This window comes from Elaeis guineensis, chromosome 10 (genome assembly GCF_000442705.2).
Source record: "Elaeis guineensis isolate ETL-2024a chromosome 10, EG11, whole genome shotgun sequence".
NCBI classification, from domain to species: domain Eukaryota; kingdom Viridiplantae; phylum Streptophyta; class Magnoliopsida; order Arecales; family Arecaceae; genus Elaeis; species Elaeis guineensis.
The window spans coordinates 4,240,993-4,265,993 of NC_026002.2; the positions used below are offsets into that span (position 1 = coordinate 4,240,993).

General features: G+C 36.1%; 1 long non-coding RNA gene and 1 other non-coding gene across 4 annotated transcripts; both read right to left on the reverse strand.

Annotated features, from left to right (window-relative positions):
• Positions 1-9,611: 9,611 nt before the first annotated feature.
• On the reverse strand, positions 9,612-14,927 carry LOC105053138 (uncharacterized). 3 transcript variants are annotated; one of them, XR_012135121.1, is made up of 6 exons: positions 14,667-14,927; positions 13,219-13,266; positions 12,214-12,272; positions 11,333-11,453; positions 10,051-10,443; positions 9,612-9,949 (listed from the first exon to the last, which is right to left on the reverse strand). It is a non-coding gene; the product is annotated as an uncharacterized lncRNA (long non-coding RNA). The 3 variants fall into 3 exon arrangements; XR_012135122.1 differs by lacking the exon at positions 9,612-9,949 and having other exon boundaries at positions 9,951-10,443; XR_012135120.1 differs by lacking the exons at positions 9,612-9,949; positions 10,051-10,443 and having other exon boundaries at positions 11,328-11,453.
• On the reverse strand, positions 11,115-11,187 carry TRNAV-CAC (transfer RNA valine (anticodon CAC)). Its single transcript has one exon. It is a non-coding gene; the product is annotated as a tRNA-Val (tRNA).
• Positions 14,928-25,001: the final 10,074 nt, after the last annotated feature.

Consider the following 25,001-nt stretch of genomic DNA (forward strand, 5'->3'; position numbering starts at 1 on the left):
TACACTTCTTCCAATCAAATACCACCTAAATGAATTAACTTACTCCTATACCTTTTTAAATCTAGAATAAATTACTATATTTGTGTTCAGGGGAATAATTTCTTTCAGGATTAAAGTCAATGAATTTGGAACGCATGGTCTTGCACCAACATTTTGAAATACCCACGTTATATTTTTGAAAAATAGTTTAGCTCAAATATTCTAATAAGTGTTTGGCTGAAAAAATTGAAATATGACTTTTATTTTCTTTTATTCCACCCCGAACGCAGGATAAGTTTCTTGACTATTCTTTTTAAAAGAACCGTCCTACTAACTCTACATAAATACTCACCTCAGGAGTCAAACCGCCTGTGGATTTCCACTCATTTACCACATCCACTAAGCCAACTCCCGATTCCTAACCAAAAAGGTTTTCAAAGCCTGGTTCCAATCCACTAAACTCCCATTTCAAGATGAAATCAGACTCATATGAGAATAATAGACTCAACTTACCTTTTACAATCCAATTCCTAAAACAAGTCAATTTTTAAATATAATTCTTTACAAAACTAGGAACATTAGTCTTTGCACTCTCCTTTGTTATGTGATCCAACAAAACTTGTAGATCGGGATTTGGGGTGGAATTTTGGTGGACCCTAAGAAAATACAGGCTGTTAGCCAATCAGTCCAATTTCTACAGAAATATACACACAGGTCCTTAAAATATATATAGAACACAGATCCCCTGTAGTATATCCTAGATGCCATCCGGTGCATGACCATCCTCATGCATACCCTCATGCACAGCCATCCATCCTGTGATGGACGGCATTTAGGGGTGCATCACATCCTATGATTTCGCATGCGCACCACAAGAGATCCATGCTAAAAATTATAAGCATACAAAATTTACATTTTGAATTCTTTGTCATACTATATTTTTCATATTACATGGATAAAAAAAGTGTTGCATGTTACTTCTTTGAAAAAATTATCTATAAATTTCTAAATAGATCCGAAATTACTTTTAAGTTTCTGAACTTTTTAAATCCGATAAAAAAATTTCTGAAATGCCAACAAGTTATTTTTACATCCTTGCCATCTACACAGATTAGTTACACAGATCCATGTTCAGGTTACATAGATTTATATTCAAATTACACAGATTTATATTCAGATTACACAAGTTATACAGATTGCCTACCTTTAATATCTGATTATGCACATTTATATTCAGATTACACATGTATGTACCTTGATTATACAAAAATAAGCCCTTAGCATTTCAACTCTAATTACTTTCTACCAACCCATATTGCCCTCCATGGCCATTACCTCCACCGTCTCAAACAAGAGCAAGGGCGTCCTCCGGATGGTGGTGCCAATAAACCACAAGCTTAGGACCGCTCCAAAGCCCCGTGGCAAGCCAAGATACTTAGGTATGGATGGTATAGGACAATGAGAGAAAAATGGAGGCAAACATGTCTGGTTACTTTGGTTTCCTCCTTTCCTTTTGTCTCTCAACGTCAATGGTTACTCTAGCTTCAATAAGCTAACTAATCAACAAAGAGAGGATCAATCAAAAAAGTACCAATTTTAAAATATCGATCACAAAGGGAGCAAAAGTATCATCCGTTACGTACCTAGCATGCAAATGCAGGAAGAAAGGCATTAATGTGGATGGGCGTTCGACTTGCACAGCGAGTCTAGCATGGAGATATGTCACTTAGGTCTAAAGGAGCGTTAATTGAGGAGTGATTGTGGGAGCTGCTGGGTACAATCAAAAAAAGGGGAGATGGGAGCTGTATTTTAATACAGTGGGAAAGATGTGAAAATTAGGAATCAAATAATGGGGATGTACGAATGAAAACAAAAAAAAAAAAAAAACTTAGTTTAGATACCGATCCATCTACCTCTATGGCCCTTATAAGCAGTCCAGTTTTAGAATGTTATGTTTCTCCATTGTTTTTTTTAGGATCCAAATTAATGTTGCAATGCATATCAGGATCCCATTTAATTTTGTAAACCTTTCTTTAATTTTGTAACGCATGTAGGGATCCGAATGTACGAGGCATGTTCACTTCAGGATCCTATTTAATTTTCTCAAAATTTTTTAATTTTGTTACGCAATCTTATTCTTTGTATAGATAGATAGTTTCCATATTTTGGATCCATAACATCTAGACCATAATGGAGCAATCTTATTATTGCACTAAGACTCAAGAAATAATGATAAGCTACTTGGTTAAGATCCACTCTGCAAGTCTCTTAGTGATCTTAAGTCAAGGTTTCATATAATTAGTGTTGGCATGTGCTGATGCATGCTGCAATAAACGATTGTAGGTTTCATTGTACTTCTTTTTTGATAGATGGCCTCCATTGTGCTTCAATAACAATTTGAGTACTTATATTGAAAACCTAGTAGGAAGTTATTATAACTTCTTCTATAGATGTTTGGGTGGGCGCTCTTTATGAAGATGTTGGAGGAGGGCTTGGAGGTTGTGGCCCTTGGATCTTGGACTGATGACCTCCGCTGTCTGAGCATTGTTTGAAACCTCTCTAATGTTTGAGAATGGTAGGATTTTCAAATGTGGTCCTCCGTTCAACTAGAAATGGTAATAGGTAATATCTAGGCCCAAAGTTTCATAGTATTCATGGGTTGGATCAAGATAACCAGCTAAGTCAGGCTGGGTTAGAGCTATATCTATAAGGACCAAGAGAGTTATTAGAATGGGCTGATCTAAATACCGTATGGGGGAAAAAAAGACCTCAATGGCTCTTTTTTGTCCCTTTCAATAGGATTGTTGCTGGCCCATTTTAGTGGTCTTTTGGGTATTTAAAAAGATAGACCTGGTCCAGTTGGTGGACTATATTGAGAATTTTATAATTCACAAATGAACGATCCAAAAACAACTCCATTTCCTTCTGTGTCATCCTAGATTTTATTTATTAGCACTGTCAATTATAGGGCAGCAACTAGAGAGCGCATCAAGCTTGTTGTCGGAGACTACCGAGTTAAGGATGCCTATTTAGAATCGGCTAGTAGGAATATTCAACTAGTTCATTCCTTTTAATTTTTTAGAAATATAAGAGCTAAAAGAAACTAGGGGCTTTCTGATGTTTCAGGTTGAATCAAGTGGAGCTACAGTCCACGGACATATGAAATGCATAAACGTTATGCAATAATTGGTCATATATGTTTTTCAATCTACGAATACTAGATATATTTGTGGATTTACAATTTTCTTTTTGGATTTTGTATATGTTTTAGTGCAGGAATTTATCTTTATCCATATAAAAAATATTATTCATGGAATATTATTATTTTTACATCATTGTATAAACTGTTTAAATATTTTCAAGCAGTTACATAAAGAATTGCTGAATTTTGGCATTCTTCTTTGTAGTCATTTGAAGAACATGTAGAAAAAAGATCATGAGTAAACTCGAACATGACTTCAGAGAAGAGAGAGTAGAAAACTTGGTACTTTAGCTTGAATTTATTATTTTTTTATTTAAAGCCTTGACTATGGATAAGAGTGTAGGAATATGTTACAATTGAGATGGTAGTGGGAATCCACCATTAATCTGATAAGTGTATGGTTATAACAATGATGCTAGATTTTTACTATTAGACTATTTAAATATTAATAGTTTCAAAATCTATCATATTTTCATTTCAGAGACCAACATTATATACTTGAGTATGAATCAATTTTAAGTGAATCATAACTTAAATCATATGATACTTTAATGTATAAAACATAATTTTTCTACTCTCTATTTAGTGAGATAATTATGAATACTTCTTGGTTGTAACTTGAAATGTGCAATACTTCCCATATATAGCAAGCTAATTTATTTGATCCATCAATAGTATATTACTCATTTGACAGTGGCTTTTACATACTAATAGCTAGAGTTACATTCTGTCAAAAATTTTCGTTTACATGCTCTGTAGTTAATTTTGAAGCTCAAAGATTCAAAGAATAAAAAATAACATCATGCATGGGAAGAGGTGTTTGAGTTTGATTAATTTAAACTTTTTAATCTAATTCATTTGACGAGAAACATGAAAGCCTAGCCTTATTAGATGATGGCAAGCAAATTCACCAAATTTTTCCAATTAAATTGTATGGCTTAAATAAATTTATGTGAATAAGCTTGCCTATCATGAACTTTTTTTTTTGACTACTCTAATTTAACGGTAATATAAAGTAATAGCCTAGCCTTGTTTTCGGTTGCCTTCAATATTTCAAGAAAATATAAATTGCAATATGACATGATTAACTAAATTTTAGAATATACAAAAATAAGTATTATCATTTCATAATGCTCGCTTTGTTATTTAAATAGAAAATTATGAAACTAGAAGAAGATGTTGAAGAGGAAGTAGTTGTTGTGCTGATTATAGAAATATTTGGCTATCACAACATTCTTATGTTTGTATCATACATGAACATGGTATATTTGATTTATTTACATGAAAAAAAAGTAGCTCATTTACATTTTGAATGAGCAAAAATATGTTCATTCTTTCATCTTTTGACTGGGATCATGGTAATTGATAGTTCATGATGAAATTTAATATACCATTTCCGTAGCTTAGCGGGCTTATTCTGAATAAAAGCAGGAGGTATTGTGAATTTTTGCACGCATTGTTTCCAGAGCTACAGAGATTAGAGATTCTAACGTACAAGCCCAAAGCAGATGCAGGCCAAGAGCTTCAAGATCCAAGCCTGGAGCATTACCCATGCTGATTAGCATCTACAGACCAACTCAGGCCCGTCCCAGTTTGTTTGGGCCACGCTTTAAGTTCTCCCACGCTTCGTTGCGACGCCCATCGAGAAACTGGGATCTCCCGTATCCAACCCTTTGCCCTTCCTCCTCCATTTTTGGAAAGGACTCTCGACTCCAACCATCTGCTCTCTTCTCTTTCTAATCATCCATCAATACATCCACTTCTTCTTCCCCAGTCCTTTCCCTTTGAATTGGATCCCGAACAGATGAGCAAAAGAAGGGATGTTACATCATAATCCAGGAAATCCAAAACCACAAATCTCCCAAGAACCACAGAGGATACTGGGAAGAAATTATTCCCCAACACGACGAAAAGGAAACAGAGTATATGCATTTTTAGAAAATTATTCCACTGGAGTCGTGACCTGGTTCGCTAATTAAGGTACTATGGTAGAACGGGGTAAAGAAAATTAAGATTGTGTGCTTGCTTGAGATGAAGAAAATAGAGAGAAAAATAAATATATGAACAGAAATAGACCAATTTACGGGTGAGTGGTCGGCGTTGTAGTTTGGAGAAGAGGGATAACAAGCGGAAAGCAGAGTAGGAGAGAAGAGAGAAGCAGTATGCGGCCTGCGAGGAGAAATCAGGGTTTAGAACCGTTTTGTCGGATCGACTTTGGACCATCCAATAAAATATCACTACATCATTCAATGAGATTAAAGAATTCCAGCCAAAATTGGATTCGAAAAAGGAACCAGAACCATTATACCACGTATATTTTAGACCATCTAATAAAAAAATCAACACACCGTTCAAAAAAAAAATGAATTTTCTTTCATTCAAACCTCAGCTAGCTTATCATAATTAATAACAAATCATTTTTCATTCAAAATTTTCAACCAAACTTGGATAACAATGAATATTTTTTTCATTGATGTATAATATATTGACTTTTTATTTGATGGTTCAAAACACATATAGTAGAAATGGTTCTGACCCATAATTTTTTGGACTCGAAAGAACTAATGATTGGATTTGAATTTTTTTATTTATATTTTTTGATCAAATAGTAAATTTTAAAATTTTAAATTTTTGGATGATGTGATGATACTTTATTAAACGGTATAAAAACCAACCAATAACTTCTCGGACAAAGGGTGAACTAGCGTAACGGGGGAACTTTCTTTCCTTGGGAAACCGGAGCGTCCGGGCTCTATGGCGACCGTGGGCCCATCAAAACACGTATCGGATCAAACCATATACAGGACATTATAATAATCACAGGAAAAGAGACACGTCAGTACATCATTAAGTCCCAAGAAAGAGACAGGAAAAAAAAAAAAAAAAAACATTCTCATTTCAATTTTCAACCCATATCCACCCTGCTGGAATATACGGAGCATGTCCTGCGAACATAATAATCCAGGTGACATTTTTCTTTTATTTAAAGTTAAAACAAAGACTCTCAATTGTAGCAATTCTTCCTTTTGCTTTTTTATTATTTTTTAGAAAATCAAAAATATAAAAATGGAAGGTGAATTCTTCCAGATCCATGTCAACTTGGTGCTCCACTAATACGTGCTAACTACTTTACCCAATTTTCCTCCTCCGAATCTACAATCTATGTGAGGAACAAAAACGGTGAGAACGATAAAATTGACAAAAGTAGAAGAGGAGCAAAATGATATACCTTCCAGAGCATCATACTCAACAATTACAGAATTGACAAAAATAAGTAGATATATAAGACAACAGCAACTTCATTTTAGAAACAATATAAAATTATAAATTTGTTAAAGATCTTCTTCCGGGATCACAAGGTATTGTTATCGTCCTTCCTGATATCCTTCATGGTGGATATCGGACCTTGGTGCCTCCCCAGCCATAGAAACTTCATGCAAGAGTAGAAGATGGACCTCAAGATGCTCTTGAGCACCCGGCCCCGTTTCGGCACATACCGTGGATGGACGGGAGGTGGCGGCGACGGCGGCGGCCGAGGCAATCCGACCATCCAACAGGGTGAGAGTTGAGAGTAGTTTTTTTTTTTTTTGGCGCAAAGAGTTGAGAGAAGCTCGGGGATTGCCTGGAATTTATAGGAAAAGGAAACCACGTTCAGTTACGTGGATTACAGTTTAACGCGGTTTCTCTAGCTGCACCAAAAAAAACGCGGTTTCTCTAAGTTCATTGGGCCCACGCTGGCCGTTGGGACGACATTTGCTTAGAAAATTTGCATGGAACGATCGATAAGGGCTGCATGATCTCAGATCTTGCGTGTACACGCAGTCAATGTGTGAGCACGTGATTGGTGGACCTCTTAAACGTCGAAATATTTTACAGACACCGCAACCGACAACACACAAATATTCCACACTCATGAATGCACTCATCCCATAGCAAGTCCTCATGAAGCCGATTCTCAGTTACGTTAGGCATGGGTGTATGGGGCATTTGGGATTCCCCGTAGGGATATCGGTGGGATACTTTGGTGACCCACCATGTAGATGGGAAAGATACGACGAAGAATACACCCCTTTGAGATCCCTTGTAGAGTTTTAGGGAGCTTGGACTGGCCACAAAATGATTAGAACGTGAGCCACAAGAGTGGGGCCACCAGCCATCTGGGAATTACGCGGATTACGTAAAAAATGTAGTGTTGACTCGTTTGTCAATTCACGCACCGTGGCTGATCCCGTTATCATTTAAACACTGTACATGCTTACATAGATTCACCGCAATTAGGTAGACAGGTGTATACTTATACATGCTTATATAGATTATGTTTGAGTGGAACTCCACTCAAACTCGATCAGATCTATATTAGATAATAAAGATCATATATCGATGGTCTGAAATATTCGATATGATTTACAACATTTAAATTATTAATATAATAAAAATTATATAATTTGAAGATCTGTAGTTTACACATTAAATGATCAAAAAATTAGATATTTTAAATAAAATAAAAATATATTTATTTTTTTATCACTTGATGTATCGGTCAAAAATTTTTAAATCATATAATTTTTAATGTGTAAACGACTTGTATTATTAATTTGCTATATATCACTATTGTCTAAAGTAGATTTGATAAAATTTGAATAGAGATCCACTCAAATATAGTCAAATCGAATTCTCTATTTTTATATCTATATATAGGATATATAATATTTTATTTTATTTTTTTCAATTCTTGCTAACATAAATACTAGTCCATCTTCTATGTTTAAATTAAAAAATTGTCAAAGCTTTAGTTTGAATATCTTAATACACTGTTTTATTTTACATGTATAATTACTGTTAACCACTAGTTTATAAAAGATTTTAGGTATAATTCCCACTTATCAAATAAGAGAAATTTTATTTTACCAAGAAAAAAAGAGAAGAAATTCTAAAATAAGTTTCAACACTATCTTATAATGTAAAGAAAATATAAGAAAATTTTCGTTCTTCATCCAGCCAACCAACCAAATAGGCAACCCAAAAACATTCAATGAAGACCAACAAAATATTAATAAATATTCAAGTTAAACTGTAAAAAATTTAAATTATTATTTTTATGAAACTATACTTTTATTCCCTCGACGTACCCCATTTTATTTATTTATTTTTTAAGTTTAACAATTTTAATTGAGTCCCTCAAGTTTCTCAGTTGGTCCAACGTCATCCTCCTCACCATCCATTCGATATCATTACAACACTACTGTAACAATTGACATAAAAAAATACTTTTTCTCTCGTAACTTTGAGCCATTTAACATAACAGTCAATGTAGAGGGCTACCAGGATTCATGGGGTGGTGATATAAGAGAAGGGTGGAGCCGGGTGATCTCTAGGGTCTTGATGAGGTCTCTTTGGTCGATGGGAGGTCTTCATCCATTGCCAAAAGAGGACCTCGAGGCAATCCAACGGTCTGTCCTTCTGCCCTCTGAAGGTCACTTCTTCCTCGAGTGACAAGGAGAGGTTTTGTTGGGTCTCCAGAACTTCCAAATGGATCGGAAATATGTCTCAGAACAAAACATAAGAGATGAATCTGAGTTCAATTTTGAAGGCTCCTGCAGAAAGAGCATATGAGAGGCTTCTCTTTTTTCAAAGCAGTCTCTTTCTGCCCTGCACGATAGCTTGGATCTTGAGCTGATCCAATGTCGGGCCGGGCTAGGCCCTAAAGTAGAATTAGGACCTGACGTTTATGCCCAGGCCCGACACGGTGCGTATATCAGGCCCCTCTATTTTGTCCAGACCTCACCCAACCCTGAAAGAATCCAAGCCGATATTGGTATTTTTATAATATTTGATAATTAATACAATATATATAATTATCTCAGGCTATGTAGGGCAGTGATTGGCCCATTTTTAAAATTTATCAGGCCCGGCCTAATTATCAGATCGGGCTTTTCTTGTTTGCCCAAGCCCATCCCATGGGCCTATTTTTAGTGTCCAGTGGCCCCAATTTCAGAAATGGGCTGTATGGGCGTAGCAGGCCTGACTACCTATGCTTAACTTGGATCTGCTTGAAGGAGTGTGGCTGGCAATCCCAATCGTCAGCAAAGCTACCGTCTTCTCTTGGCAGCCAAGTATCTCCCAACATTAGAAATAATCCTACGTGAAACATTGTATCTCAGGAAAAAGGATGAGCCTCGTCCTACAAAGCACACTGAGAATAGAAGGATGAGGCACTTTGTTGTCCTAATAAAGTTAACCTTCTATAGATTATAGAGTTAATCTTTGTTCAGCCATATCCTCTATAAATAACTAAAGATCTTAGGATCTAAGTAAATAACCCTTCTCAGAGAACCGATTGCTGTTTCTACTGTTCTCTGATTCCTGACTTGAGTGTTGAAGGATCCTCGTCAGAACGAAAATCTACAGTCCGAACTTTATTTTACAGATCACTCCAGCACTACTATACAAGATCCAGTCACCCACCTTTCACTTCAATTGAAACAAGCAGCAACAACCTTCTTACCCAAGACCTCTCTTTAGATTAAATTAATTCTTAATTGTCATTGTCTCCCATGTCATCTTGCCCTTGATGGGACCAGCACCCAATAACATACGAAAACATTAACCTAGAGAATCATCGTTAACTTCACTGTACCTTGACAAATCTCATTGTTTCTTTCAAAACAGCCTAGGCCCAAGGCCAAACAACCATCTCATTACTACCCAAACCTATGCTCTTCTCCTTCCTCTTACTCCATGAAGACGATGATGCTTGCTGGCTAAACCCTACAGTGAAAGTCAGTACATAATTAAGTCAACAACAAAATTACAGCAACCAAAGATAAAGTTCATCTACAAAATTACATAGATAAAATTCTTATAGCTACCATGTGTCATTTGAAACATTTTCTAGCTTAAGGAATCTGCAACTGTGAACGGTATACTATTGGTCCACATCAAGATCCAATCTCTCGTGATGCATTCATTCTTTCAGATCCACCATCTAATCACTTGAACCATCCCAAACTTTCAGATCCATCATCAATCAGCTACATGCGTCCAGATGACAAAGGCATCACACTAAAGAAAATAACCATTAATTTAATGAGATGATGCCAAGGGCATGGAGTCATCAGGTAGAGAAGGGTGTCACTCTGCTAGTTAACCATCCACCAACTGAATCCAACCATCACTGCAACAATCACCATGGAAGAACTTTTCCACAACCTTTGCTTTCCCAGCTCCGAAGCTGTCACCCTCACCAAAAACATTTTTTTTTCCTGAAAATTTTCCATAATGTGACTGCATGTGAAAGAGTTGGATGGTATATAAGGAACTGAAAACAACCCATCAAATTCTAAACTAAATTAGTTAAGAAAAAGTGGTCAAGATATAGAAGAACCATGCAAAATCCACAGAATATGAAACGTAAATCACCCAGATTCCCTTCCCTTTTCTTCTTTTTCTGATAGTATATATAAAGGTTGACCCACTCTAAGATGAGCTTAGCATACTGATCTGTAAAAGCTTCAGTCACAACCTCTTAAACATTTTTCACTTCAGAAGCACAAAAAAAAATCTTAACCATGGGTTTGTTAAGAATTTCTTCCAAGCCTATATATTAAATATGCAAAACCTTAAAATGGGTCTTAGCAATGCTTAAGCTACTAACAATGATACGAAGACATTTTTTCTCCAAAAAGAAAAGGACAGAAGCACTTGTTCAATCTTTGTTCAGTACAATTGATAACAACTCAAAAACCACAAGCAATATATGGCTGGGTGGTAAAACTGATTGCCCCTGATTACTGGATTTCTATGCAGTCCTCTACCACAAACTTGGTCATGCAGGTTGACTTTCTACTGATTCTGAGCCAATAAAATGCTAATATATACACTTAAGAAAAAACTATAAAAATTGTAGTGTTTTTACTTCCTTCTTCAAAAATATTGTCTGAGCCCGGATCGAACCGGGGACCTCTAGTGTGTGAGACTAGCGTGATAACCAACTACACCACCCAGACATATGTATCCATTCAGAAGTGGAGAACCACTTTGTTATCAAGATAAGCACTTGCCGCTATCTCCTTTCTCACCATGGTTCTCATAGGACCTGCTAACAACAATGTAAAAGAACTTTAACAGCCAGTATAATCATCATCCGTTTACCTTGCGAAGATTTTGTTTCTTTCAAACAGAGCCTCCCTGAAACCAAAACAGCCATTTTATTGCTGTTTGCTTTGCAGGAATTTCTTCTCCCCCGACTTCATGAAGACTTGATGACTCCTGGCTAAACAATTATAAGGAGAACAGCACACACAAAGAAGGACATAAGAGTTTGAACATCTCCAAGAATTTTTCAAGAGAAGAGTTACATGATATCTAAAAAGAAAGAAATGAAAATAATAACAAATGAAGTTGACAGAGTGTACAACCTCTAAGCATAGAGTATCATCACCAGCATGGCCACATACAATTGATTTAACCATAGAGAACTATGATACCATGTGCTGAAGTTTAAACAATGTGTTACCACAGAAGCCAGAGAACCAAGATCTAGAAAGTAACTCGCACTAGAATTGGAAAAACCCAAGCATCCATAGTAGTCACCAGAGCCTTATCCATTTTACTGAAATGAAAATTATGCATCCTTCAACAAAATTTCATGTTCAACAACCTAAAACATGAAATCACAAGTATCCTGACAAAAAACAATATGTGCAAAGAGGCCTACAGTCCAGTGGTTGTCCCCCTCTTACACCATGGTAATTATTTGATCATTTTTATGCACTGAACTGATTGGTTGTGGTGTTTCCACTGTGATATCACCACCCTACCCCGCCCCACCCCCCACAGAAAAAAAGAAAAGAAAAGGATAAATTATTCTCTGTGGGTGACAGATGACATAGACCTCATCTTTAATTTGACATTCACAAATTCATTCCTGAGTTTATAATAAGCAACATCTCGTTTAGAGTAAATCTATTGATATAGACCTTGTTTTTCTTAAAACCAACAAATCAAGTAGGAAAGAATTCTTTCAGGCTTACTTGCATGCTTGGTATCTCCAATTTCTTCACTTCTTCCTCTTCACTTCACCCCTTTCCACCTGCATGGAGAGATCACATAGATTAGGTTGTTAGTCATGCAAATAGGCTCATATTCATGTTTGCATTCCTTTTTTTTTTTTTCACCTAGCATCAGCAACAAACATTGGCTTGCAGTTGCACTACAAAGAGAAGCATGTCTCAAGGTAATGTAGTAGTAGACTGAACTGCACAATTCGGTCGACACCAATACTTTACCAGTCATGACCTAGGATGATATTGAACATGAAATGGAATAGTTCATGGTCTGGTACAAGTTTGTGCTCAAATCGATGCAAACTGGTCCGTACCAGCCGAACTACCCAAAACTACCTGGTTTAGAGCGGCTCAGCCTGGTAAAGGCCCCATACCAGGTAAAAGATGAGAAAGAGAGAAGCCAAGGATAGAAAAGGAGGTGGGGGGGGGGGGGGGAGGTGGAGTGAGAGTGAGAGAGAGAGAGAAAGAGAAGTATGATCCAGGTATTTCACTCTTCCTTTTTCCTTTTTTCTTGTTAAGTCTCATAAATGGGCAAAACCTGAAAAATATAGGATCCAATATATTTCAAGATCTCCAGCCTAGACAACATGGAGGAGGCCCAAATTCATTATCCCATACTATAGACATGTAATATAAAAAAATAAAGTATATTATGTTTAAACAACAAAAATGAACTCACAAAACCTTATTTCTTTTTTAAGAGAAAGGGAGGCATGACCCACACAAGATGAGTTACCCAGATCCAATTACTCAGGGATGCCCCATACCTCCTCCAAGGAGGGGTGAGGCATACCCACCGGGACATTACCTAGCTCACTTGTTTGTTCAACATTTCAAGCCCCATATGGCAGTAAGATCACATTCAATGTAGTTACAGGAGTCGACAGAGAAGAAGTTTCCATAATATATCATTTTAAATCCATACACAACTTATAAATGGATCTGAATCCAATGAATCAATTTAGGACTAACCCTTTTTGTCTATTTGAATTTCATTCTTCACGTGGAGTCCACTTAGATCTGCAAAAAATGGAGCTCAAAGTGATAATTACCAATTTAATGAATATACCAAGAAGGGGAAAGAGATTCTTTCTACTAAACCAAGAGAGTACAGAAAGGTTTTTGGTTGATTTTTGTTTTTTTTTTTACTATATTTGTTATTATTGAAGATATTTTGCAAAATAACTTAAATAACTTTGTTCAAGCACATAATGAATATATCAAGAAGGGGAAGTATGCTTTCTACCAAACCAATAGAGTACAGAATGGTTCATGGTTGATTTCTTTCTTTCTTTTTTTTTTTTTTAAACTTTATTTGTTATTAGTGAAGAGATTTGGCAAAATAAGTTAAATAACTTTATTCAAGCGCCAATTTAAACAATGATTGGGATAACATATTTTTGAGACAGATGAATATGGCCTACTTAACCACAATTGCATAAAATCTCCAGGTTGCAGTCATCATTAAAGTTAATTATAGACCCAAATGGCAATATCCTCAGTTAAGTATGATGTGCCTACTTTGTCTGACTTTAAATCTGCTAGTCCTTCTGTAGTCACGAAATATAACTTTGGATATTTGCATACTGCAAACTATCCTCATATGCTTCTTCTAATTGTGATGTTCTGAAGAACTTTGGCGCTAGCATCCTATAATTAGATGGCACTCTCATAGTCTCAAAAAGAGATTCACAAGAAAAAGGAAAATATATGACAGATAGCTTCTTTCTTTTTCCTTTTTCGTTGAGACCCACCTACACTATAATTATCTAGGCAAAAGCATTTGGGATGTACCAACCATGAGTTGCACCCAGAACCTTTGGTTGCTAATAGAGAGTTATAGCCACCGGGGCAAGTCTAGTTACCTATCATAGAGCATCAACTGTTATAAGCAAATCTAACACAGATTATCAACTATCATATACCAGAGCTTCCACCTAGTCTGGTTCTCAAAAGAATATCACCTATCCTAGTTCTCAAAAAAAAAAAAGAAAAAAAAAGAAAAGAAAAAAAAAAGAAGAAGAAGCTTAAAAATTCTTTCTGCTCCTTTTTCGTTTCTTTTCTTTTTCTTTTCTGAGTAAACCCTTTTTTTTCACCTTTTACCACATGCTCCTTTTGCTTCCTTTCTTTTTATTTCCATTCTTTTTTCTTTCTTTTTTGCCGGATAAGTATGTATCCTTGTGAGAGAAGCTTTTGGAAATAATAGTCTAATGGCACTTACAAACTTCTCAAAAAGACTGTTGGCATTTACAAATAATATTGAATCACATACAGCAAAGAATCAGAAATTAAAATGCCTAAATTCACATGATAGTTTCAGCAGGTGTAATGCATAATGGGTAATATAAATTAAGAACAAAGAAAACTGAGCTGCATAATGGAGCTAGTAACACATGAGTCTACTAGGAAGTTTCACTTACCTAGTGGATATGCTCAAATTGCTTCTTATGCATTTTAGTGGTAGTAATAGTGGTAGTTGTGCTCTCCGCATTTGATGCACACTTACCATGCATTGTGGTAGTAGTGGTAGCGGTAGTGGTACTCTTCTCCTCTTCCTCTTTTTCTTTCCTTTCATTTGGGAAAATCTTTCCTTTTCCTTTTTTTTTTCTTTTATAAAGTGCTCCCTTTCTTTTGACATTCTATTTTCTTTCTTTTTTTTTCCATATAAGTAATGCAGTTTTGTGAGAGAAGGCCTTGGATATATTGATCTACAGGAACTTACAATCTTCTCAAAAAAAAAAAAGAACAAAAAAAAAAAAAACTAATGGCATTTATACACAAAATGGAATCACAAAGCACAGTCAGAAATTAAAATGCCCTGCTTCACATGTTAGTTTCACAGGTGTAATGATAATGGAAACATAAATTAAGAATAAAGAAAAATGAATTTAGCCGTCTAACAAACATAGTAAGACATGAGGCTACTGGGAAGTTCCACTTAGCTAGTAATGGCATGTCAAACTGCTTCTCAGCATCATAGTGGCAGTGGTACTCTCCAAATTTGATGCCTACTTACCATGCGTTGTGGTGGTAGTGGTACTCTCTTCCTTCTCCTCCTTTGCTTCCTTGCTTTTGAGAAACCCTTCACTTTTTTTTATTCTGTTACAACTGCTGCTGCTGCTGCTCCTCTACTCCTCCACCTCCTCCTCTTCCTGCTTTTTTATTCTCATTTTTTAAGAAATCCTTTCCTTTTTTCTTCTTCTTTTCCATATTCTCCTTCTTCTCCCTTTCTTTTTTTCATTCTATTTCTTTTTCTCAAATAAGTAATGCTGTTTTGTGAGCAAAAAGCTTTTGGAAATACTAATTTAATGGCACTTACGATCTTCTCAAAAAGATCTACTAACATTTACAAACATATGGGAATCACATACAACAAAGAGAGATTGAATGTCTGCTTCACATGTTAGTTTCACCTGGTGTAATGCATAATGCGGAACATAAATTAGGAACAAGAAAATTGAGTTTAGCTGCATAATAGAGCCAGTAACACATGGGCCTCTTGGAAGTCCCACTTACCAAGTGAAGGCATGCTCGAACTGCTTCTTACACAATGTAGTGGTGGTGGTAATCTCCACATTTGATATCATGCATTAAAATGTTAGGTTGGTTGAACGTGATGTCTCTAACTATGTTAGTAATGAAAACTGTTATATCAAGCAGCCCTTAGTCTTCAACCAATAATATGCACTAAAAGCAAAAGGAAAAGTTGGTCTAAATTTCACTAAGAAACTGCTGATAGCCTGATAGAAGCATCAGTCCTCTAAAGAATGCCATCTTTTTGTACATTTTATCTGGTTTTGTTTTTCCCTCTCTGTTGCTTTTGGAGCTACCGTTCTCTTCTTTCCTTTACTTTTTTCTCTCCCACCTGTATTGTCAGAAATTTCTTATCTTTATGCTCTAAAATTCCTTTTTTCTCTTTTCCCCTGATGTCCATAACATGAAGACCACATGTATTACTAGAGAGAAAAAAGGTTTTTCTTGAACCCACAAACCCTGCCATCTCGACAACAAACCAGAGCAACATAAAACAAATTACTAGACCTAGATATAACATGGTTGATATGCATCAATATCAACAAGTATTATCAAAAGATATGAACCATGAACAAAGTAAGACAAGGCAAGTTTCATATGAAAAACACGTACATGTTATTTCCTAAGGACATTTTGCATGCCTTCAATGGGCACACTTCCTAGGCTTCCTACAAATGCTTACAGTCATGGCCCTTACTAGCAGAGGAGGGGGGGGGGTGGTGGGGTTGGACAAGTCTGAACTGTTACTGAATATATTAAAGAAAAGAAAACATTGGACTTTTAAAAAGTATATTATGCAGTATTTCTTTTTTTTCAAAAAAAGGGATTGCACTTATATTTGGGGCTGTGACAGCACCCCTGATTATCCATGTTAATCTAGAGTTAGCATAAACAATGTCATATCTTTTACTCATTCCCCACCATGCCAAGTTATATTAGATATTAAGTACATATTATATTCAGAATTTATGCAAAGGGAGGTCAACTTTATGTCATACTACTAAATATATCAAGGAAGAGAAACTCTACAAATGAATAGTGCATTATATGTGAGAAAACATAAAGTTGAACTTATATCCAAATTAGAAACTCTACAAATATATAGTGTATTATATGTGAGAAAAAATAAAATTAAACTTATTTACGAAGCTCCCAAAATTCTGTTGGTTCCATATGTTATAAGTCAGCAAAATAGTATCTGTTGGTTACTCAATTCCTGCCATGAAAAGATGTACTACATATCACCTTCATATCATATTCGGTATTCATGCATAGTGTCTGACACTGAAAAACAGAGCCTCAAAGAAAAATGAAGATTTAGAGATCTTTATCAGAGACAGAGATACCATATTATATGTCACACTACTTCAATTGCCCACTAGGCCTTTCATATTCATCTCCGAAGAAATTTCACAGTAGCATGCCAAAATGTTAGCAACCACATAGACAGAATTGACAAAACAGAGAAAAAAAGTTTCAAAGCAGATCAAGCTACTTCCTAACAAGCCCCAACCCGCAAAGGCTTGATTATATTGCTGGAAATTAAATGAAATGAGATGAAAATGAGAACATGGGATTTCATTATGCCCAAATATATAATTATACCTATGATGCAGAACAACTCACCATCACCATCTTTCCTTCACTTTTCCAGAATCCACACAGGGACTAAATTTTGAAACAAGATTGAAAAATTAAGAAGACTATGAAAAAGAACATACATGAACATAAGAAAAATAGAGACCTTACATAAATTTATTTCAGGTTGTGCAAGAAATGCAGCAAAATATGAATGAACTAATGCTTAAAATATTTACCAAGTCCAGCACACTGTATCAACTTCCTCATGGAACCAGGTAGAGGTCAAAGCAGAAAATTATTTTGTAACCAACTCAGTATTTACGTAACTAAGAGATTCACCCTCTCTTCTCATTAGAGCCATTTTTAATCAAATCAGGACATCCATTCAAACTTAAAATAAATGTCAAGATATTTGCACCCGACACAGGAATCCAATAGCTGAAAGAAATGCTAGAACGTGCCACTTTATTAACAGTCAGACCTAAAATAATCAAACTAGAGCAACCAAAGACACAGAAAGAAAAATTAGAATCATATCTAATGCTGCAACTGGAGTTTTCAAACATCAAAATATGATGTTATCTATTTTTCTAACTAAAAGTCAAAAATATGAGATTTTCACAAAGTTATCTTTTTGGATCAAGGTTTTGAATACCGAAACTTATTGCACAGTACCAGGTCCACCGTATCGACCTGGTACTGTACTGGTAAGGTATCAGGTCCCAGCACCCCATACCAACACATGGTGTGGGTTTATGCCAACTCCAGCAATATACCATGTCAAGGCATGTGGTATGATACTGTATGATAGAGGTAAGGAGCCTGATACTGATACTTAAAACCTTGGTTTGAGTGCTAAAGAGAGAAGGTTCAAAACAGAAATGTGTAAGATGATAAAATAGAGAAAAATATTAATCAGAAAAAAAAAATTATGGATAATGTAGTGATTCTCATTTCATGTTTATGCCTTATGTGATATTTTATGGCCTGATGGAAAACATAGTATCATGAATCATGACTTGTGATTTCACAAACTGTGAAATCATGAAATACCACAAGTTAGTTGCAGATGCAAATAGACCTCCATTATATTTTCATGATTTTACATGTTCAGATGTGCAAGCAATAAGCTCTCTTTTAAACATGTAAATCATGAGATTATCACAATTTCTGTCAATTAAGGATCATATAGCCGAGGTACTGGATCAGGACCTATTTTCATATCTCACTTCTATTGTAATGAACTCAGAGAAACCATCAATATACCCATCTAAACTTAGACTAAAGAAATTAAAAAAAATAATTTCGCTTCAACTTAGGAATCATGAAAGGCCCTGTTCTTGTAATACCCACCTTTATGATGACCAAATTATAGAAACCAACATAATGCATTTCTTTGATGAAAAAAATATAAAACCAGACCTAACTGCCGCAGATCTGCTTAGAATCCCATTCTCATCATATCCACCATTTAATTAATTAAAAAAATCAATATGCAATCTTTACACAAGCATACAGACTAATAAATTAAAAAAGACATACATAAATGCATCCGACCCCATTCAAAACCCAATAACTTAGACAATAACTAGGTCCACCAATCTACCAAAACTGTTATGACTGTACGATGCAAAGAATAGAAATAAAGGAAGACTTTTATATTGCTTTCAAAATATAGCCGAAAGGTCCATTATCAGAAGATCCAATCATATACCAAACACCTGCCAAGCTTACTCCAGATTCCAGAAGACTCATGAAGTTATTAACCAAGTTGTGGTTAAAAATTCCAACATTTCTTCGTGTCGAGGAGTGCCTGCATCAACCACATGGGAATAACACAGAAGGAAAAAGGGTAAGCTAACCGGAGATTATTGTACTCACACACCATTCCATCTCTCCGATTACGTGCATACAACAGACAAGAGTTTATTAATCCATAAAAAAAGAACAAACTAAATAGCATTTTAGAAGCCATCGCCGCCGTCCGATCGTTGGGGTATACATCAGACCGCCGGATCGCAACCAAAACTTCGCCGGGGAAATTAAAGGAACGGCGGAGATGGCGGGGTTTCAGCGAGCCTTCTTCCTCACGTTAGCCGGCGAGGGGCGGACTTTCCCGGCGGGGGCGCGGCCAGGCGGCGCGAGCCCGAAGAGGGCTCTCAGGATTCGCTTCAGGACGTCCCCGCTTGGGGATGTGCGGGGGTGGGGTGCCGGCGAGGGCCGGGGTTCGCCTTACCCCCTTTGGTTCCACTCGCGTCATGGAGGGACCGGTACGAGCTCGAAGTCGGCGGCCGGAACGGATTCCAAGGAGGTGGTGTGGAAACTTCGCTGGATCTGGTTCGCTGTATATATAGAGAGCGAGGACTCGAAGTCTCCACTCGCCCTCTTTGAGGAGAGGCTTTGGGTATGGCGTGGAGCAGGGACGGAGGGGGGGGCGTTTAACGCCCGCCCGCTGGGAAATTGAGAGAGAGAGAGGGGAGGTTCGGATCGAGTTCGAGGAATGAGAGCGAAGGAGTCGATCGACGCGGAATTGCTACGCGTATATAATTGCAATGGAATTGGATGGGCGGGGATTTGTTGGGGGGGGGGGGGGGGGGGAGGGTTTGGAGTTCTTCGGTTCGTTGTCTAGCTTTGAGAGAGAGAGAGAGAGATAGGAGAGGGAAATTTATATTTATTCCTCTGCGAGCAATCCCAGCAGGTGTCACGTCCCGACCACAGACGAATAAATATTCCTGCACCAGGTGCACCACCTCAACGGTGCGCCATACCAATCAAATTTCACTCGGATCATCGAGAAATTATTGTCTGGATCATACAGTAAATTTCGGATATATCCTACACCAGCGTAAATTCGGTGCACGTGCATAACGGATAACACGCTATTGGAAATTCGTGAATACGGGAGTTACTGTGGCGTGTTATTCACCGTGGGATTTGGTGGTCTACGTGAGCATGCTTCAGACAATAATTTTTCGGGATTATCACCTCGTTCTTCTCTATTATTTTTTTGATGCGCGGCTGATGTGGTGCAATGGCGTAGGATATATCTTCCGTTTTTGCTTCTATTGTCGGCTAGTTTTAATGGGAATCTAGTAATTGGATATTTTATTTCCAATGTGAATTTGTTTTAACCTCATTTCCGTTGCTAAACCTCAGAGGCAATTGTTTTACCCATTTTTCTAGAGATGTTCTGGAATGTCACGCGCACAACAGCGGATGTAGACAGGTCGACTGCAGGTCACGTTTTGCATTGTTTAAGATTTGTTCACCGGCCGAGCTTATTTTTAAAAAAAAACACCATTAGATGGAATTAATGATCTCTTCTCGTTTAGATAATAAAAAATGGAACAATGCAGTCCATAACTAGTTATTGCTACTTGTGTTTAGGTCTTGAGCTTGCAATTTATTTTTGTTGCCCAAATTTAGTTGTAAGATTTTTTGTCAATTTATATTTAATTATGGAGCTTTGGCTAAGTAATCAAAAGATTGTCTGGACTTGCAAGGTAAGTGTAGTGCGAAACCACACGACCGATGCATAGCCGCTGCGAGAAGTTATGAGATAATTGTCGCAGGGAGAGATCTCTACAGGTTCCAAGAAGCTCCAAAGGTGCACCAAGATCTCAGAAGAATATTTGATTCCAGATTTGTGCAGTCCTTGGCAACCCCTTCTACGAATTTATCTTATTTCCTTGAACTATGCAAGGATATGCTTTGTTCTGGAGGAAATTATATCCTACATGTGTACCACATATGGTTGTACATGCTATCAACCGTATCCATTCATTTTATTAATGCTCTTTCAATACATCACTGCACGAATGAATAGCTGTGATTGATAGCATGTATATCATATGATGCATGATGTAGGACATAATTTCTCTTATTCTAAATGCATTTTGACTTGGACAGCTGGCAATATACAAAGCTCGGTGCCATGACAAACTAACCTATTGCTTTCAAGTTGGATGGATAGATTTGGTGATTAAGTATGACCAGCCAAACTTTTCATGAAGAATTCATTAACCACAAACATATGATACGAGTTTTGTATTAAACGTGATCACTTTACCGCTATTTCTTGGAGTCCTAAGTATAGTGCTTTCTTAGATGTTGTCATCCTGGCTACTTGGCATAAGGTAGGAGACTAGGAGTTTAATCTGGTTAGAGTCAACTCGGGGGTGGGTTACTGGACACACGAAAGAATGATTCGCTCTTTTATGACAACAGCAGTTAGATCGTCCATGGACACTTGGAGATCTGTGTAGACAAATGAAAAAAGATTGGAGTGCTTTGAGATCTATACGAGATGCAATCCAGTGATTGATACCGTGAAAAAAATCAATCATTCTTTTGCATCCATATACAACTTAAACATAACCAAGGGTTGCGGTAATGTGCTTGTGGTTCTACAGCAGCATTAGAATCTTGTATGGTAAAAGAGACTTTTAGTCAACTGCATTATTGGTTATTTGTAAGAAGACTAATAATATTGGGCCTTGTGGTAATTTACTGAAACCAATTGCTTTGATATTACCACATTTGAACAAAACGATTGTATATATTATTGCCTGCATGTTCCTTCAAAAAAAAAAATAATGTTAATTTTTATTACTCTAGAGTTATTTCTTGATTTTTAGATTTACTTTTCATAACATATATTTTTGTGCATCATTTCAAAACATATTTTTTTTGGACAATTGACTCACTCTAGCCACACACTTGAAGTTGGGAAGTCAAGTCTAAGCCTAAAGTTTTCAATCTTGAACGAAATAACACTACAAAAAATTAAATTTTAGTAGCCATAAAAACTGTCACTAAAAATATGAAATATCATCACTATAGTTTCAGTGACGATATTTTAGATCATCGCTCATATATCATATACTCGAGTCACTAATATATTAGTGATGACTTTCGAAGTTAGTCACTCTTAATGAATTTAATAGTGACCATATATTATCACTAATATTTATACTAATAGTGACGATAATATATTGTCACAAAATTATTACTATTAATGACAACGATGTCTGTCACTAAAATTTATGATAATAGTGACACAATAAGGCATAATACTACACTATTAATGACAAGTGGCGTCACAAATTTTTTTAATAGTGACTACAAAATCGTCATAGTATTAATATATTAGTACAATACTTCATACTATTAAATAAAATAATATTAGGACAAATAAGTCGTCACTAAAAGCATACATATTAGTGACAATTAGTGACTAAAAATTTCATAACCATTAGTTATGTTTTTTAGTGACGACAAAACATCCTCACTAATGATTTTTTTGGAAAAAAAATGGATAAACCTTATAATAAGGATATGTTCTATTACCTCACTTATAAATTGAAATAACTCATATTCTATAATAAAACATCAACGCATACAATTGTATATATTAAATTCTCACATATGCATTAAAGTATCCAAACACAATTGTAACTTTAAATCCATATATATCCAGTGCATCAATCAAATCCATTTAAGTCATACAACATTGATGAAACATGCTGGTGTTAGATACTAGCACTTATATGTGATGGAGAAATTCTTTGTGCATGCCATGGGTAGTGCAAAAAATCGACGTGAAGTGCACCATTTTATGTGATTAGTCCCGTAGCCACCGTTTTCTAACACACATTTTATGTCTGCAGTTTCATTTTTCGTATAAAAATTTTGCATGACTAAAATATTCTTGCTCCTTGAAAAAATTATGATATCTATGGCATATTATGACTTCCTATACGCAGAATATCATAATATGATCTAAAAAATTATGACATCTTGTGACATATTATGACATCTGCGTCAAATTATGACTTCCTGCATGCAGGATGTCATAATATGATCAGCATATCATAATATGATCCAGGATGTCATAATATAGAAAGAATATTTTTATCCAACTACTTTCTAATGCATATTTAATGTCGCAGTTTCGTTTTTTTCGTTTGAAAATTTTGAATGACGAAAATACTTCTCTCTTTGAAAAATTTATGATATTCGGTGAATATTTATGATATTCTGCATCAAAATTATGACTTCTTGCACGCAAGATATCATAAATGGATATAAGATGTTATAATTTTTTTCAAAGGACGGATATTTGGGTCATTCAAATTTTTAAATAAAAAAGCGAAACTATAAGCATTAAATGTGCATAAAAAAATGGTGACTAAATGGACCAATTACATAAAGCGGTGTGCTCCACATTGAATTTCTTACACCACCCGTGGTGCACAAAAATTTCGCATAGATGATGACTTATATATCACCTCATTGGTTCAACTCATTGGGGTGAAGAAACTAGAAACTTAATGCTAGCTTTAGTCCTATCTCATGATATTAGTTTAGTTTGACCGACCAGCTCAAATCACTTGCAACGATGCAATCAATTCTGGTTGGATTCACATCCAATGTGATTTAAGACCTATTTGGGTCTCTTTCTTCTTCAGATTAGATTGTTTGCACTTGTTGCCTTTATTTTTCAAATTTAGGGTTCTATTGGGATGAAGGGGAGGCAAAAGTCGCCTGATTTATTAAGAGATTGAATGAAAAAATACAAGATAGATGGAAGATAGATTAGAGATGGGTTACAATTAACTGAAGATCCTTTGTAATATATGTATGTTTCCAGATCGAGCAAAGATCTTAAATTTGGATGGTCGAAGAGGCACTACAGCTCCTCATAGACTTCAAACCAGATAACAAATAATCAGATAAGCAAGAACATATATTATATATCATCAAAAAAAATAAATACATATAAATATAATATAATAATTCAGGACTTCATCCAAAAAGACTAGTTCGAAGATATTATTTCGATTTCTTAATCTCATATAAGTACTAAGAATCTAAATCTATACAAATCTATTCATAACACCACAAGCACAAACACATAGAACACCATGGTAACGCTGCATGATTTGATAATCTCATGAACTCCACATGATTTGTAGCTGCCATCTCTAATACTTGATCCATCAGCAGAATCTAGGACCCACCGGAAATGGAGAGAAAAGACATGATAATGCAACCACAAATTAAGGAGCATCATTGGTGCCCAAGCAGAGGAGTTTCTGAATACTTTTGAGAACACCACCCCTTTTGGGAGGCTGCCTCTTCCAACCAATGGTACGTTTCCAGGTTTGAACGGCAAAAACCCACGGTAGTGACCAGAGAGTTAGCGACCTGAGAGAAGGGAACGGCACACTTCAATTAATGGCACCAGCTGTCAACAGTTGGCATGCTAGTTAATTAGGAGGCTTCCACGTGGTTTCATGAAGGGTTTTTGATGGTTATTTGAGTTTTTTTATTTCTTCTTTTTTTTTTTTTTTTCTTTTTCTTCCTGGTTGAAAGGAAAATGTTGAGATGGGCAACGCGGAGATGGTCGAGTTCTCATCTTCTAGCTAGTCTCTGAGGAAAGCTTTCACACTTCTGTCTCCCCGTTTACCCACGAGGTTGATGCTTTGGATTTGGGTCTTGCTCGTATGTCTGGTGTTGTATTATTGTGAAATGATGGCAACTTTTTTGACCAATCCTCTCTCTTATCTTTTCTATGGATGGTAGTCTCGCCTTGGAGAAGCAGACCCGTCTAATCATTCTTTCATCGTTCATTCAGT